Source organism: Macrotis lagotis, chromosome 1 (genome assembly GCF_037893015.1).
Source record: "Macrotis lagotis isolate mMagLag1 chromosome 1, bilby.v1.9.chrom.fasta, whole genome shotgun sequence".
Lineage (NCBI taxonomy): Eukaryota > Metazoa > Chordata > Mammalia > Peramelemorphia > Peramelidae > Macrotis > Macrotis lagotis.
Window position 1 is genome coordinate 829667197 of NC_133658.1, and position 16518 is coordinate 829683714.

A 16518-nucleotide genomic window follows, 5' to 3' on the forward strand; every position below is an offset into this window, starting at 1 on the left:
CAAGAATGACTATCCAATGGTTCAATTTTAGGAAAACAATCAACATGATTGACCATATCAATAACAAAAATTAACATAAATCATAAGATTATATTAATAGATCCTGAAAAAGCCTTTGACAAAATACAGCCCTATTGCTTTTAAAGATAATAGAGAGCACAGGGATAAATGGAGTTTTACTTAAAATGACAAGCCATATCTATCTAAAACCATCAACAAATATTATACGTAATGGAAATAAACTAGGAGATTTCCAATAAGATCAGAGATGAAATAGGGATACCCATTATCACCATTACTATTCAATATCATATTAGAAATGTTAGCTTTAGCAATTAAAAAAAGAAAAAAAATTGAAGTATTAGATTAGACAATGAGAAAACAAAACTTTCACTCTTTGCAGATGATAATGATGATATTCTTAGAGAGCCCTAGAAAAGCAACTAAAAAAATACTTGAAATAACTTTAGCAAAGTAGCAGGGTATAAAATGAAACCACATATTATCAGCATTTCTATATATGAACAACAAGACTCAAGAGCAAGAGAGAGAGAGAAATTACATTTAAAATAACACAACATAACATTAAGACAACATAAAATACTTGGTAAAATACTTTCCAAGACAAGCCCAGAAACTAAATGAACACAATTACAGAATACTTTTCACAAAAATAAAGTCAGATCTAAACAGTTGGGAAAATGTCAGTTGCTCATGATTAGGCTGAACTAATATAATAAAAATGTCAATTTCACCCAAATTAAATTATTCAGTGCCATAACAATTGAACAACCAAAAAACTATTTTACAGAGGTAGAAAATATAATAATAAAATTCATCTGAGCAACAAAATATCAAGCATATCAATTAATGGAAAAATGTGAAGGATGGTGGCCTAGCTATACCAGATCTAAAATTATATTATAAAGTGGCAATCATCAGATTGTCTGGAACTGGCTATGAAATAGAAAAATGGATCAGTGGATTAGATTAGGTACAAAAGAAACTAATAAATGACTACAGTTATCTACTGCTTGACAATCCCAATGACACTAGCTTCTGAGATAAAACTGTACTATTTGACAAAAGCTGCTGGGAAAACTGGAAAAGAATATGGCAGAAATGAGGCATAGACTCACAGCTCACACCCTATACCAAAATAAGGTTGAAATGGGTACAGGATTTAGACAAAAAGGGTGATGTTATAGACCAATTAAGAGAACAAGAAATTATTTGTCAGATCTATGGAGAGAAGTTTATGACCAAACAAGAGATAGAGAACATTATAAATTGCAAAAATGGATGATTTCAACTATATTAAATTTACAATGTTTTACATAAATAAAACCAATGTGGCCAAGATTAGAAGAATGCAGAAATCTGGGAAACAATTTTCACAGCTAGTGAATGGGATAAAGGTCTCGTTTCTAAAATATATAGAGAATTAAATCAAGTCTATAAGATCATAGGTCTTTCTGCATTGATAAATGATCAAAGGATATGAACAGGCAGTTTTCAGATGAAATTAAAGTTATTCATAGTCACATGAAAACCATCATTGAATGGAGAAATGTAAATTAAATCAACTCTGAGTTGCTACCTCACACCTATCAGATTGCATAAGATGACAATAAAGGAAGATGATTGATACCGACCAAAGAGGATGTGGGAAAATTGGGACACTGATGCCCTGTTGGTGGAGTTGTGAATGGATCCATACATTCTGGAAAGCAATTTATTCCCAAAAGGGCAATAAAACTGTATATATCCTTTGATCCAGCAGTACTACCACTAGGTCTGTATCCCAAAGAGATCATAAAGAATGGGAAAAGTTCCACATGTTCAAGAATAATTACAGTAGGTCTTTTTATAGTGGCAAAGAAAATTAAAGGGATGCCTATCAATTGGGGAATGACTGAACAAGTTATGGTGTATGGGTGTTATGGAGTACTACTGTTCTATAAGAAATCATAAACATTTGAGAACATTAGAGAAGCATGGGAAACACTCTCATGAACTGATGAGTGAAGTGAGCAGAACCAAGAGAACACTGTTCACATGAACAACATTGTGAGATGATCAGCTATGACGGATGAAGCTCCTCAGCAGTTCTGTGATCAAAGACAATACTGAGAGATCTGTTTTGGAAATTGTCATCCATATCTAGAGAAAAATTATGGAGTCCGAATGCAGGACAAAGTATATTATGTTCACTTTTTAAAATTTCTTTTATGTTTTTTCCTTACTCATGATTTCTTTCCCCCTTAGTTCTAATTCCTCTTTCCCAACAATATTAATATAGAAATATGTCAAACACAATTGAATTGTACTTGTACAACTTTTACCAGATTGTTTGCCTCCATGAGGAGGGAAGAGTGAAGGGAGAGTGGTAGAAAATGTGAAACTCATAAATTTGCAAATGCATAAATGTTGAAAACTACCTTTGCATGTAATTAGAAAAATAAAAAAAAATTTTTTAAAGAATGATTATCCAAATAGGTCTTTGGTATACTCAATGGTCAAAGTAATTACCATTCCAGGTCTGAAGGCAGGAAGATTTATTCATTAACCCCACTGACCTGACAAATCTGGTCTCAGACATTTACTAGTTGTTTTTTTTTTACCTTGGGCAAATCACTTAATCCAGCTTGCCTCAGTTTCCTCATCTCTGCAATGAGCTGGAGAAAGAAATGACAAATCACTCCATTAGCTTTGTCAAAAAAAAATCCAAATGGGGTCACAAAATTCAGACATGACTGAAATGTCTGAACAAAAACAACAAAAGAAACAATTGGCTTAAGCATTATTAGAATTGTGAAACATTTTGGAGGTAAATATATTGATGAATATAATTTTCTTTAGAAACAAACAGGGCTAACCTTACATTACAATAAGTAGGAGATCTGAAGATATATTGCAATACAGTTTTAAGCAGATGACATGACCAAAAGCAAAAGTGATCTTCTTGTGAAAGCTGAAGAATATATTTGAATACTTGATAATTTCACTGGACTATATAATGTAATGTGGGTTTATGAACCATAAAGAGGTGAATTTTACTACAGTTCATTTTCATTTTGATGGGACATTATTATCATTTTTAGTTCTACTTTAAATCAAAATAATCATGCCTACAGGGAATCGTGCATGTGAAACTTTGCTATGGTTGGCATTAGGTTTGAAATGAGTAAGTTTATTATTGTAATCTTAGCAATACATGAACACAGACTGTTTCTTAGATGAAATTGTCTATGCAGGTCATTAGAGCCTAGTGAAGGTCAAACTGAACTAATGGATGAAGGTTATACTTATTAGTATTGTTATTATAAAATAATGAATGAATTATAAAAATAGTTTTCATCTTGTTTAATGGAATTCAGATAGAAACAGTCCCAGAATAAGTCATTATCTGACTTATTATTATTATTGTTATTGTGTTTATATATATATATATATGTAATATACACACACATATATGTGTGTGTGTGTGGAGAGGTATATATATATATATCCTATTCATACACATACACACACATATATATATATATTTACAAAATCTATACACATATATTTCTGTTGACTATTATACAGGTAGATAAAAATGACTGCTTTTGGTTCTTGAATAAGAATGTTGGAATCTAAGATCACTTCTTGGAAACCCTCTAAAAACATCTTTGGACCAACTCCAGTAGTAGACAGGATGACAAGGATGAGATGTTATCTCATTCCGTTCTCACACAGGTTTGAGCTCTTCTGTTAGGTTTCTATACTTGGAACATTTCTTTTTCAGAGAATAGATTTTAAACTTTGGATGGCGTCTTTGAGGTCTTCCAGTCAGTCCTCTTCAGATGAGGTGTTTGAGACATAGGGTGGTTAAGTGATTTGCCAAGGATCATACAACTAATAAATATATAAAGGTTGATTTTAACCCTATTCTTTCTGATTCCAACAAAGGTTCTACCCACTATATCATGCTGTCTCTTATAAGCATTGAGTATGCTGATATCTATCAAAAATATGATTCTTACATTTTTATGTCAGTGATTGTTTGGTGCTTATTGAGATCAAGTTTATTTGTAAAAATACTCTAGTCCCAATATAGTTTATTTATTGTAATCTCATTCTCATTGTTACTAGCAATTATATCACTCTTGTCATTATCATCTTTTCTAATTAAGTTCAGAATTGAGAGAGCAAGTCACTATAGTGCTATTGCTCCTATATATTTAATATGGCCTATTGCATAGGTGAATAAAATGACTACTTTTTTGTAATTAAATAAAAATATTGGGATGTAAGTTTGACTTCTATTAACTCAAAGTATTTTGGGGAAATTTTAGGCACAGAGAGTAGGGTAGGAATGACCCCTGCCTCATCCTGTTCCCACATGATTTTAATGTCCTCTGATAGATTTCTATAATTCAAAAGTTTTTCACTTCATATAGTCTGAAGATCATTTGGTCTAGTAGTATCTACCAAAAGACATTTTTATTAAATTTTAATTCATCAATATTGTTTCCTGACAATTGTGACTGACAACAGCCACACCAGTAATAATCATAACTAACACTCATGTGCCTTTTCCCCCCATTTTTATAGTAAAATGGTTATAGAATGCTTTGGAAACCCCTTCATCCTTGAGCTCACCTCACTCTTAGACCACACAATGAAAGTATTCTCCATCCCTGTAGCCTTTTCTTCTGATTTTTCTGATTGGCTGGTTGCTCCTAGTACTTCCATTTTTAAGGAAATGCCCAGGCCAGTCCTGTCAACATTCCTCTCCAACCTGCATTCTTGAGACTCCTCTAGGCTTTTTCTACAAAGTCACACAGGAGAGGGTTGAAGCAATATTGCTCTGACCCAGGGCAAGATTCAGTTCAAGAGTGTTGGAACAGACTAGGGATAGGCCAGTACTTACCTTTCTGACCCCAGAGCATGAACCTGGTTTCAGTCTACATACAAGTGACCTGGGAAGCCTACGGATCTGTGGCTCTGAAACGGCAAAGCCCCTGCAAACCATAAACCTCTATATCAGTTTTTTCTTACTATGCCACCACCTAAGAAGAGTGAAACCATTTCCTACCTCAGTTCTCAGTTGGCAATCTATTGTAAACTCCTTTACATCAGAGAATGACTTGTTCTTTTTCTTTTAATCATGAAACCTCCACACAAAGGTTTATACTTGGTAGGTACTTTATAAATCCTTGCTAGTTGATTTGGTCAACTATTACCTCATAAAGCAGATTCTTTTTTCACTTGGCTACACCAAAATGGTCAGTTCTTATCTCCTAAGAATTTGTTACTCTGACAGACCTTGCTTCTGAGTCCTAGCTACATCATGGAGTCATTGTTCGTTGGACTAACCAAGCTTTTTCATTCTGAATCAGTCAGTTGCAAGTATTTCAATATGACTTCCTTACACAATAATACTCATCAATTATTTATACAACAACAAAAATATATTATTTTTTACACTAGGATATAGCCAATAGACATAGCATAGGAAATAGTTAAGAATCTTGGGCTGAAAATATTATTTCAATCAATCACATCTTTGGTTTTGTTCTCAGTAGATAAACTGAATAATTTGCTTTTGCTGTTTTAGTATTGTAACCCTCCTAAGGAAGGCCAAAGCAGCTGAGCTCCAGGGGTGACAATGTTCAACAACACTAAAGACTAGACTAAGTTTTTCTCTTACTATGATGCTTCCTTTAGCAAGCAAGTGAAGTTAGGGAGAAACAAGACTTAGGGAGCAAAGTTTATATTATATAATATAATAACAACAAATATTATAATAATTATATTATGTTATGCTATATATTAATATTAATATAGTTATTTTTGCAAAATACTTTGCCTTGGAAGTAGAGTTATATAGTAAGCTGGGTGAGATCTCTTGGTAGTAGAACAAGAAATCTGTGTGTGTGTGTGTGTGTGTGTGTGTGTGTGTGTGTGTGTGTGTGTGTGTTTTCAGGGTAGCTCTTTTATTTTCTTTGGTAGCTTTCCCTTCTCTTTCTTTCTTTGAGTTATGTGTATTCCTAGGGAAGTTTTATGTTCTGGTTTAGGCTGTAATCTTTCATAATCTAGGACTGGTTTTAGTAATATGACTAAGTGAGTGGTCATAGTCAAACGCTCCTTCATTGCCTCAAAACAGTACATGTACCAAATAAAGAAAATGGAAAGCAATTTTAAAAAGGGAATGGAAAAATCCTCACAGGGAGAATCACCTCATAGAAAAATAAAAAGAGCAAATGAAAATATTAGTAGGAAAAGAACTCAGGAGATAAATGGGATAAATGAAAGCAAGTCTTTAAAAGCAAGAACAGTACAATAGTTAAAAGATACCACGAAACAAAATTGCTTCAAGGTTATCTGAAGTGATAACCTTTAGACTAGTTAATAAGCTCAATAAGAAAAATTAAGGAAGACATGGCATCTAAAGCATGGATCAATGAAAACAGTTTGAAAAAAGACAACCATGAGGATAGTAAACTTGAAACAGTTAATGAAAAATCTTCTAAAATCAATGAATGCTTTGAGGAATAAAATGGCACAAAAAGAAGATAGTTCACAAAACACTAGAATCAATAATAAAATTAAAATTTTAAAACAGCATGACTGAAAAAAAAAAGTTCGAGATTCCTATAAATGAAGATAAACAAGCTAGGAAACAGTTCTATGACACAACTTGAAAATTTTTGGTCTTCTAGGAAAAGTCTGAATGAATTCTTATATGACCATCTAAAAAACAACTGAAAACAGAAGGAAAATAAAAAAAAATGAAAGAAATCATAGAATACCTTCAGAGAGGGGTCTCAAGTTAATATTTCACAACCTGGTTCAATTTAAAGAATATTAAATTTGTAGTCAGATCAAGATTTAAACCCTGCCACTAGTTATTCATGTGAATTTGGGCAAGTAATATACAGGTTTCCTTTTTTCATAAATTGATAGGGTTAGTCTAGATGAACTCTAAGTGTTCTTTCAACTAAAGACCTGTTATTCTAGTTTTTGAAATTCCAGACAATCAGAGACAAAGATAGCATTTTTCAAGCAGCTAGATACAGGCAAGTCACAGTTGCAAAAGTACTCATATAGGTCTTCTAATTGAGGATGAAAAGGGAAAGTTTAGAATGTGTTACACTAAAAAACATAGGGAATCAACTTTTTGACGTTATATTTCTGATCCAGCAAAAAAGAGAGCATATTCCTTCATAATAAAGGTGGTTTGGTTGTATGAAAGGAGAGAAGGGTAGCATAAAAAAGGTTATTTTTTTAAGCAACCAAAGAATTTTACTTCCTCATAGAAATTAAAATTAAGAAATAAACAAAACAAAAGCTCAATTCTGGGCAAAGCTTGTGTCATTCAAACCAAACATGAAGCAGACCCCTAGCAATGTAAACAGAATTTTGAAGTCAGGAATGATCAATAAATGATTCCTAGTATGTGCCATATGAATTCCAACTTTGTAATAATGGCATTAAGGAAAATGACTGAGGGATAAAATCCAAAAAATAAAAATATAAAGAGGTAGGCCACCATGAGGGAAGAAAAGATGGAAGGGATAGGAGAGGATTTTTAAATTCAAACACCATAGTAGAAAAAAATGAAGATACATATAAGAAGTTCATTACTGAGCTGTACTCCTAAAAGAATAATTAGGGATATCTTGAAAAAAAATTGTAATAATAAAAGTAAAATCCCAGGGCCCATATTTGGTGTTGTCAGAGGGAAGATGGTATATATTCTTGTGGATGTGTTTTTTGCTCACACAAGGGAGTAAAATTCTATTGAATAAAAAGAAACAAAATTTTTCATACATAGATTCAAAAAAGGAAAAATTTGCAGACATGATTTTGGATAAGGCTTCTAGAAGTCAAAATAATTAATTTCAAGACAGAGAAAATAAACTCTTTCTAAAGGCAACACAGGCAAGGAAGTGACATCAACATCAAATTGGCCTAACTCTTATGCACTAAAATCAATTGAAATGCAGAAAATCATACATAGTAAAAAATCAATGGTAGGAGACTTTAATGATGCACTTTGAGAACTTGAAAAATCTGACAGATAAGAAGGCTATTAAACAGATTTTTGTAAAATTAGATTGTTAGTCCTATGGAAAATCTGATTGGAAATCTTAGAGAGTATATTAATTTTGAGGGTACACATGGAACTTTTATGAAAAGTCAATCATATTCACAGTCCTACCAAATTCCTTTTATGACATAAATATTCTGCTGATACCTAACCAGGAAGAGTCAAAACAGAGAAATAAAATTATTTATCAATTTCCCTAATAACTATTAATACAAAAATTTTAAATAAAATATCAGTAAGGACCTTAAAGCAGTTTATCACCAAGATCATACAGTTGAGATTTATACCAGGAATTCAGGATGGTCCAATATTAGGAAAGCCATCACCATAATTGACCATATCAAAAATAAAGTCAATAGATATCATATGATTAACTCGATAAATGAGGAAAAACTTTTGACAAAATATAATACCTATTCTTATTAAAAACACTAGAGTGCATAGGAATAATGAAAGTTTCTTTAAAATGATAAGTAGTATATATATATCTAAAACCATCAGTAAGCATCATCTATAATGTGAATAAGCTAGAAGTTTTCCCAATAAGATCAGGTAAAAGCAATTCAACATTATATTAGAAATATGAGTTTTAGCAATAAAAGAGGAAAAAGAAATTGGAGGAATTGGAATATATCATGAGAAAACAAAACTAACATTCTTTGCAGATGATAAAATGGTATACTTAGAGAGTCTTAACCAAAAATACTAGGAAGAAAAATTAATAAAACTTGCAGGATATAAAATAAATCCACAGAAGTCATCAACATATATAATATATATGTATGTGTATATATATATATATATATATATATATATATATATATATATATATATATAAAACCCAAAAAGTCCAGCAGCATGAGATGGAAAGAGACATTCCTTTTAAAATGACTGTTGATCTACTTGCCAAGACAAACCAGGAACTATATGAAAAAAATTATAAACTATTTATCACACCATATCACATCTGACCAAATTCAGATCCAAACAATTGATAAGATATCAATTGCTCATGGCTGTACCAAGTCAGTATAATAAAAATGATAATTCTATCTAAATTAATCTATTTATTTAGTGACATGCCAATCAAAGTACCAAAAATATTTCATAGAACTAGAAAAAAAATCATAACAGAATTCATCTGGAAGAACAAAATATCAAAAGATTTAATGAAAGCCAAACCAGATCTCAAACTATATTATAAAGCAATAATCAACAAAACTATCTGGTATTGGCTAAGAAATGGAATAGATTAGGTATACAAGACCAAATAATAAGTAATCATAATAAGTTTGTGTTTGATAAACCCAAAGACTCCAGTTTTTGGAAAAAGAACTAATATTTGACAAAAACTGTAATTGAACTTAGCCTTAAAAGGAGCGAAGGATTTCTAGAGGCATGAGGGACCAGTTCAAAGAGAAATAAATTCTAAAGGGAAAAGCAAATGGATCAGTTTAACTAGACCATAGAATGTTTAATGCTAATTCACTGAACTAGGCTAATAGTTGTGCTGGAGAGAATGGGAAAGGTATTAGAAATTATCAGCAAATAGAAATCAATAAGTCATGATGATAATTAAATGTGATATGTGTGTGAAAGAGAGTGAATCTCATGTGATTTCCAGATTGTGGCCTGGTTATTAGAAGAAAGAGAGAGAGAGAGAGAGAGAGAGAGAGAGAGAGAGAGAGAGAGAGAGAGAGAGAGAAGGAAGGAAAGAAGGAAGGAAGGAAGGAAGGAAGGAAGGAAGGAAGGAAGGAAGGAAGGAAGGAAGGAAGGAAGGAAGGGAGGGAGGGAGGGAGGGAGGGAGGGAGGGAGGGAGGAAGGAAGGAAGGAAGGAAGGAAGGAAGGAAGGAAGGACAGAAGGAAGGAGAAAGAAATGAAAGAAAGAAAGAAAGAAAAAAACAAAAAAGGAAGGAAGGAAAGAAGGAAGATAGGAGGAAGGGCAAATTCTGTTCTAGGCATGCTGAGCTTGATATAGATATATAGATATAGAGATATAGATATAGATATATAGATATAGATATATAGATATATATACATACATGTAACATCTAGGTGGAGATGACACAATTGAAGCTCATGAGAGATGTGGAGACTGCATATGGAGATGGAGAAGTCATCCTCATAGAGATAAAAACAACACATAGGGGCTAAAACAATTTGAGAGAGAAGGAAAAAATGAAGAGTCATGGTGGGGGGGAGGGGAATGGTGCCAGGAAGTAGGTCAGGGAAGAGAATGAATTGAGAAAATGCATTTGAGGGTTGATCTTGACCAACAGAATGATCACTTCATCAGAAACTGGAATAAGAGAGAAGAATATGGGAGATAGTGTCAACAGTTTTTGAGATATAGAGTAGGGTGGAAGAAGAATCTCACAGTGACTATTCTCTAGAATGAGAATATGGTGTGAGAGATTTAAGGAGAGATATTTGGAATAGTCTGTTGGAAATGTGATAGGAAGGAATAAAAGGGAGGATTATTTTGTTGTATTGAGATTAGATATGACAGTGGATACAGGCTTCACAGATAGGGTACTTCCTCCAGTACATCCATCAGTATATCCATTACAACACTTTATGCTTTTCTGTGTGAATGTATGGGGTATTCAGGGAGGATTAACATCTCTGATGTGATGTCTTACATAAGGTTTCAGCGCTACTCATCAACCTTTGGTATCTACCTTCACTGAGTTCTGATCAATGACTCCAAGAAGCTGTGACATATGTAGCAGTCACAACTCAGTAAAACCAAATCAGCAGACAGGCCAAACCAGGTTGAGGGTAAGCAACAGAATTCATACCTATCAGTGATTATGGAACGTCTGCCCCAACCACGTGAAGACATACTTTGGCAGAATGAGAATAGTTTGTTGCATTGACTCTGGAGATGGCTGAAGCAGGTGTTCTGGAGCACTTATATCAGGCACTGAAGATGCCAAGGTCGTTCACTGCATCCTGGACCTTCACCAGTCATCCTGACTTTTGTTTTGTCACTGGACTTCAATGACTATGGAAGAGAGATTGAGAATAATGTATTTGTACAACTCTGCTTCACTTAAATCCAATTCACGATTGAGTCAAGACATATACTATATTGTCATTGGTCTTCTTTAAAATGAACATGTTTATTTTATATGTTTTAGTATTTTCTTATTAAAATGACAGTATAAGAGGGCAGTTGGGTTGTGCAGTGGATAGAGCACCAGTCCTAGAGTCAGAAGCATCTGAGTTCAAATCTGATCTCAGAACACTTAATAATTATCTAGCTGTGTGATCTTGGGCAAGTCACTTAACCTATTGCTGTACCAAAAAAGCAAACTAAATAAATAAAATAACAATATAAAAAACTCTATGGCAATGAAGACAATGATTAATTGCCTAATGATGTCATATCTAGAATGCTTAAAGTGCAGGTTAATACCAATTTTTGTTGTTGTGACACCAGGGATTTCAGAGTAGGAGAAAATCACTGAGGATTGAGGAAATTAAAATGAACTTTAACAGAGCACAGAAAAATCAGTAAGATCTGGTAAAGTGGAAAAGAAGAAATACAACATACTGGCTTAGCAGAAGTGGAGATCAAGTAGAAAATAAAATGAGATTTGCTTTAGGCTTGGGAGCTTTGAGAGGGAAGGTAGATACAGAATGGATTGACACAGTAGGTGGAATAGAGAATAAATGAAGAAAAACCTGAGAGATGCCTGAATAAGTCAAATGCTGATGTTAACATAGTTCTTGGCACTAATCATATGGACCTGCCCCGAGAAACTCATACCAAAAGCAAATGGCATCAACAGGGATACAATCAAACAGCTATGGATACATTCCAGAAAAAAAGATAATTACCCATAGATTAAATTTAGCTTAAAAATATGTATTCCCATATTTCTTGGAAAAGTGATTTGAGGAATGACAAGAAATATCAATGCTTTCTTATGTTTGAGGAATGACAAGAAATATCAGTGCTTTCTATACAAAATATCTATTATGTATTTCACAATTTTGCTTTTTGTGGGAAATGATATATATTAAATACTTTGAGTTGTTCAAATAGATGTTATTAATAGGCTTATCAGAATGGAAATAATTATAATAAGATAGTAAAATAGAAAAGGTAATATAGTAATTGTATTGTTATTCAGTTGTGTCAGGCATGAAGTCTTCATGAGTCCCTTTGGGGTTTTCTTAACAGAGATACTTGAATGATTTACCATTTCCTTCCCTACCTTATTTTACCAGAAACTGAGGCAAAAATGGGTAAGCGACTTGCCCATGACCACATGGTTATAAGTGACTTGCCCATGTACCACCTAGCTGGCCTAATACTAACAACAGTGGTGGTGAATAAGACAGTAATTTAAAAGTAGTATGTAATCAGGGACAAGAATTTTCTGAGGGCTTGAAAGTGTCCTTAAGTTTCCCTGGGGTTCCTGTTTAATTTTTTTTAGTTTCTTATGACTAATTTGGAATTAAAACAAAATAATGACAGAATACCTTCTCTGTTCAAAGTTGCCCAAAAGGAAATGAATTACAGTCCACATGGCAAATCTGATATTTGTCACAGGATCCCTAATTTCATTTCAGCATGATAATCCAGAAGAAAAGCTGGGGGGGGAGAGCCAGGTGGATTGGGTACAATTCTTGTATTCACCAGTGAGTCAGATCATAGCCAAGTTTTTTGCCTGTCTTTAGCAAACTTTATCTTAATGCCCATGTGATTGACTGCTGAATGGTGGCCAGTAGAGGGAAAATGGGGTGATAGTGTTTGGTTGGGTTACTTAATCCCAAAGGAAATACTTTGATTCTGGAAAAGACAAGCTAACAATAAACTTGTATAAACCTTTATCCTTATAATATAAAAGAACTGGTATAAGGAGATTTTGTTACCTTAATTACTCAAATGTACATTAAGGTCTTGAAGAATTTTAAAAACTAAATTGGAATTTTAAATAGAGTATTATGCAAATCATTAACTTATGGGAAATAAGAAGTCATTCAGTACACTTTCCAGAAATATTGGAGATCTTGCCAAATTGCAGCTAATTCTACTACTAGTCATCCTTCGTATCAAAGAGGACCAAGTGATTGCTGGCATGACTTGAATAATTATGTGTATTATAGTAAATGATATGCTGTGTAAGGCATCCTTCTCGCTTGCCTTTACCAGAATTGTTCCACACCATTGATTGACAGGAAACAGAACTATTGGTGATGGTCTGTCTGCTACAGAGGTCTCTTGGCCTTGAATTTGAACCACAGCACACCATCAATGCCTAACAAGCTCCAGTATGTGACATCTGACAACAGAATGTATCATCCTAGCCTGTCTCTCAATGGGATAATTGTGGGTTTGGTCTTTCCTCTCAGCTAATTCAGTTGTAGAATATATGATTCAGTCCATCCTACATATATATATATATATATTATTATTAATGTAGAGAGGATGGGGTGGTACATGAAGAAATCTAAGTGGTAATATGATCTATCATAGTATTGCATGAATTCAAAAGAACATACTGATTTAGAAATATAATTAAAATAATTTTGATATAAAAATAAATATCAGAAATAAATTTCAATTTGAACAATGAAAATCTAGATTCCTGTGCAACTTCTGAAACCAGGTCAAATATTGAGACAATAAGAAATGAAAATGATATATGAGAAATTATATTTGGTATCCAGTAAGCCCCTACCATATCCCAGTAACTTGGGCATGAGACTAGCAACTACAACTTTTCTTAAACCCTTATTTCTGGCTCAATCATTTTTGCATACAAATAAACACTTACAAGTACAGTCATTATATGTTTTCCTCTTATGAACTTCTTGAGATACTTTACAACCTCCTCAAGCCTTGAAAACACTACTTGTTTAGTACCCAACTTTCTTATATACAATTTCCATTTTTTGGACTGGGGAATCTCTGGAGTCTACCTCCATAGTCAATCAGATTGAAGATTACCTCTAATCATTTTATAAACCTTAGCATAGAAGACATAAATGAGTTAAATTCTGTTAAACAAATACTGATCAAGTGCCTTCTCAATGCAGCTACTTCTACATAGGTCTACTCTGATGCCTCGCCATGAAGTGGAAATAAGTACCCTTGGGTTCTCAATGTCTCCTTTAAAGGAATATAAGTCCTTGGTAGGTGTGACTATGCTAGAAAGGGAGAAGAGAATAAGCATTGGCATAGGCAATGCTCTAAGGGCTGGTAAATATCTCATTAGATCATCACAACCTTGAGAGATAAGTGATGCTATTATCTCCATTTTATAGTTGAAATTGAGGCAAATAGAAGTCAAGTGATTTGCTTTGGAACACACAAGAGAATAAGGCTTCAAGTATGATCTATCAATGGAATTGTATCTATTATCCATAAAGAAGCTTAGTTCATTACAAAGAAACACCACAAATTTGCTGGTCACTTGAGAATGAATTTTTTGACCATCACAACTCTTAAAGTGAAGAAAGATGCAAAATTTCTCTCAATTTTGTGTAGTCCCTTTGAATGCAGACAGCAGGGTATTCAGAAAGAGGAAAAAAAGACACTCAGAAATAAAATCTTTAATATTTAAAAACATCTTGCTATCATTACTCTAAATGTGATATCTTGTATAGTGACTAATGAATAGATGTTAACAGGATAAATAAATGTAATAACTTTTAGCATTCTCATAATATATGAAACCAGGAGAAATGAAAGGAAAGTTCACATTCTCTTTGGAAAGGCAAACAAAAAAGTTGGCTGAATTAGCTTATGTTTGTCCAAAAGAAAGAGGAAACATTATTTCATGAGACACTTGGTCATCTCATATTGCAGAGAGAAAAACATTAAAAAAAAATAAAAGCCAACATGAATGGGTTAAGAATTGTTACAAGAAATTAAATAGAACTCTTTATTGACTTAATATATACTTTTAAAAGTCAACGACTTCAATGAAAGGATGAACATGGGGTGGATGACAAAAATATATTCGAATACATGGTTCAGGAATAAGAAATGAATAACATTAAAGGTTTGAAATCTGTAGAGAAGTTTCTGGACCTTCCCAGTCCAGCTAAGGCAATGCCAGTGCAGACCTGGCCCCAACAACCAGGAGCAGGAATCATGTTGACTGAATCAATGGCAGCAATGGCAGTTTCCAGACCTCTCAGTCCATAAACACCAAAGACAACTTAGAAGGTCAACAGGAAAGATCTGTCAAATCAGGGTGAGAGTACAGCCCAGTATAGCACAGGCCCTGGCCCTAGCAAGCCAATGACTTCGGGAGCCACTGAATCGGCTGTGGTGGTAGCTGCTTCCAGAACTCTCAGTTCACAGATGGTAGCGAAGTCACAAGGAGATTACAGGGGTCTCTTTACTATCACTGAGGTAGGACTCTGTTGCTTTTCCCATACTCAGATCTTGGTTGCAGATCTGAGTACCAGTCCCAGGAACAGGTGAAGCACAAGTACACCAGAGCTTGTGCCTGCAAAGAAGCAGGGACTATCCCCACAGCTCCAGGGCAGAAAAGAATACTTGTGATAACTCACAGACCAGAGCACAGATAAGGAGAATAGCAAACTCTTCTCCATAAAAGCATACTACCTTGGAAGTACTAAAAAGTTGCAAGTCCTCAGAAGTATCTCTGAAAACAGCTGCATAAAACCCAAGAAACTTGAGACACTATGCCTCCACCCTGGAAGCAGAGCCCTTACCTTAACAAAGAGTTAAAATGAAGTCATAGCTGGGAAAATGAGCAAACAACAGAAAAAATAATTTGACCATAGAAAGCTACATTGATGACAACTAAGATCAAAACACACTCTCAGAAGATAACAAAGCCAAAGCTTCTTCTTCCAAAGCTTCCAAGAAAAAGATGAATTGGTTTAGGCCATAGAGGACCTTAGAAAGAATGTTGAAAATTAAGTAAAAGAAGTAGAGGAAAAATTGAGAAGAGAAATGAGAGTGATGCAAGAAAATCATGTAAAACAAGTCAGTAGCTTTGGTAAAGGAGACTAAAAAAAATGCTGAAAAAATAACATTCTTGAAAACCATGCTAGGTCAAATGGTAAAAGTAGCCCCAAAAAGTCAATGAGGAGAATAATGCCTTAAAAAGATGAATTGCTCAAATTAAAAAAGGCACAAAAATTCACTGAAAGGAAAATCTCCTTAAAAAGTAGAATTGGCCAATTGGAAAAGGAGGTTCAAAAACTCACTGAAGAAAATAATTCCTTAAAATTCAGAATTGAGCAAATGGAAGCTAATGGTTTTATGAGCATTCTAGAAACAATAAAACAAAACCAAAAGAATGAAAAAATGAAGACAATGAAAATATCTAATTGGGGAAAAAAACTATCTGGAAAATAGATCCCAAAGAGAATTTAAAAATCTGAAAGTCATGTTCAAAAAAAAAAAAGCCTAGTCATCA

General features: G+C 33.7%; 1 long non-coding RNA gene across 1 annotated transcript in view; it reads right to left on the reverse strand.

The window, feature by feature from the left end:
- LOC141488915 (uncharacterized) overlaps positions 1-5179 on the reverse strand; it is a 153852-nt gene extending 148673 nt beyond the window's left edge. The window contains exons 1-2 of the long non-coding RNA XR_012468849.1: positions 5084-5179; positions 2625-2678 (exon numbers count right to left, since the gene is read on the reverse strand). This is a non-coding gene — a long non-coding RNA (uncharacterized LOC141488915). The remainder of the gene's footprint in view (positions 1-2624; positions 2679-5083) is intronic.
- Between the last annotated feature and the right edge of the window lie 11339 nt (positions 5180-16518).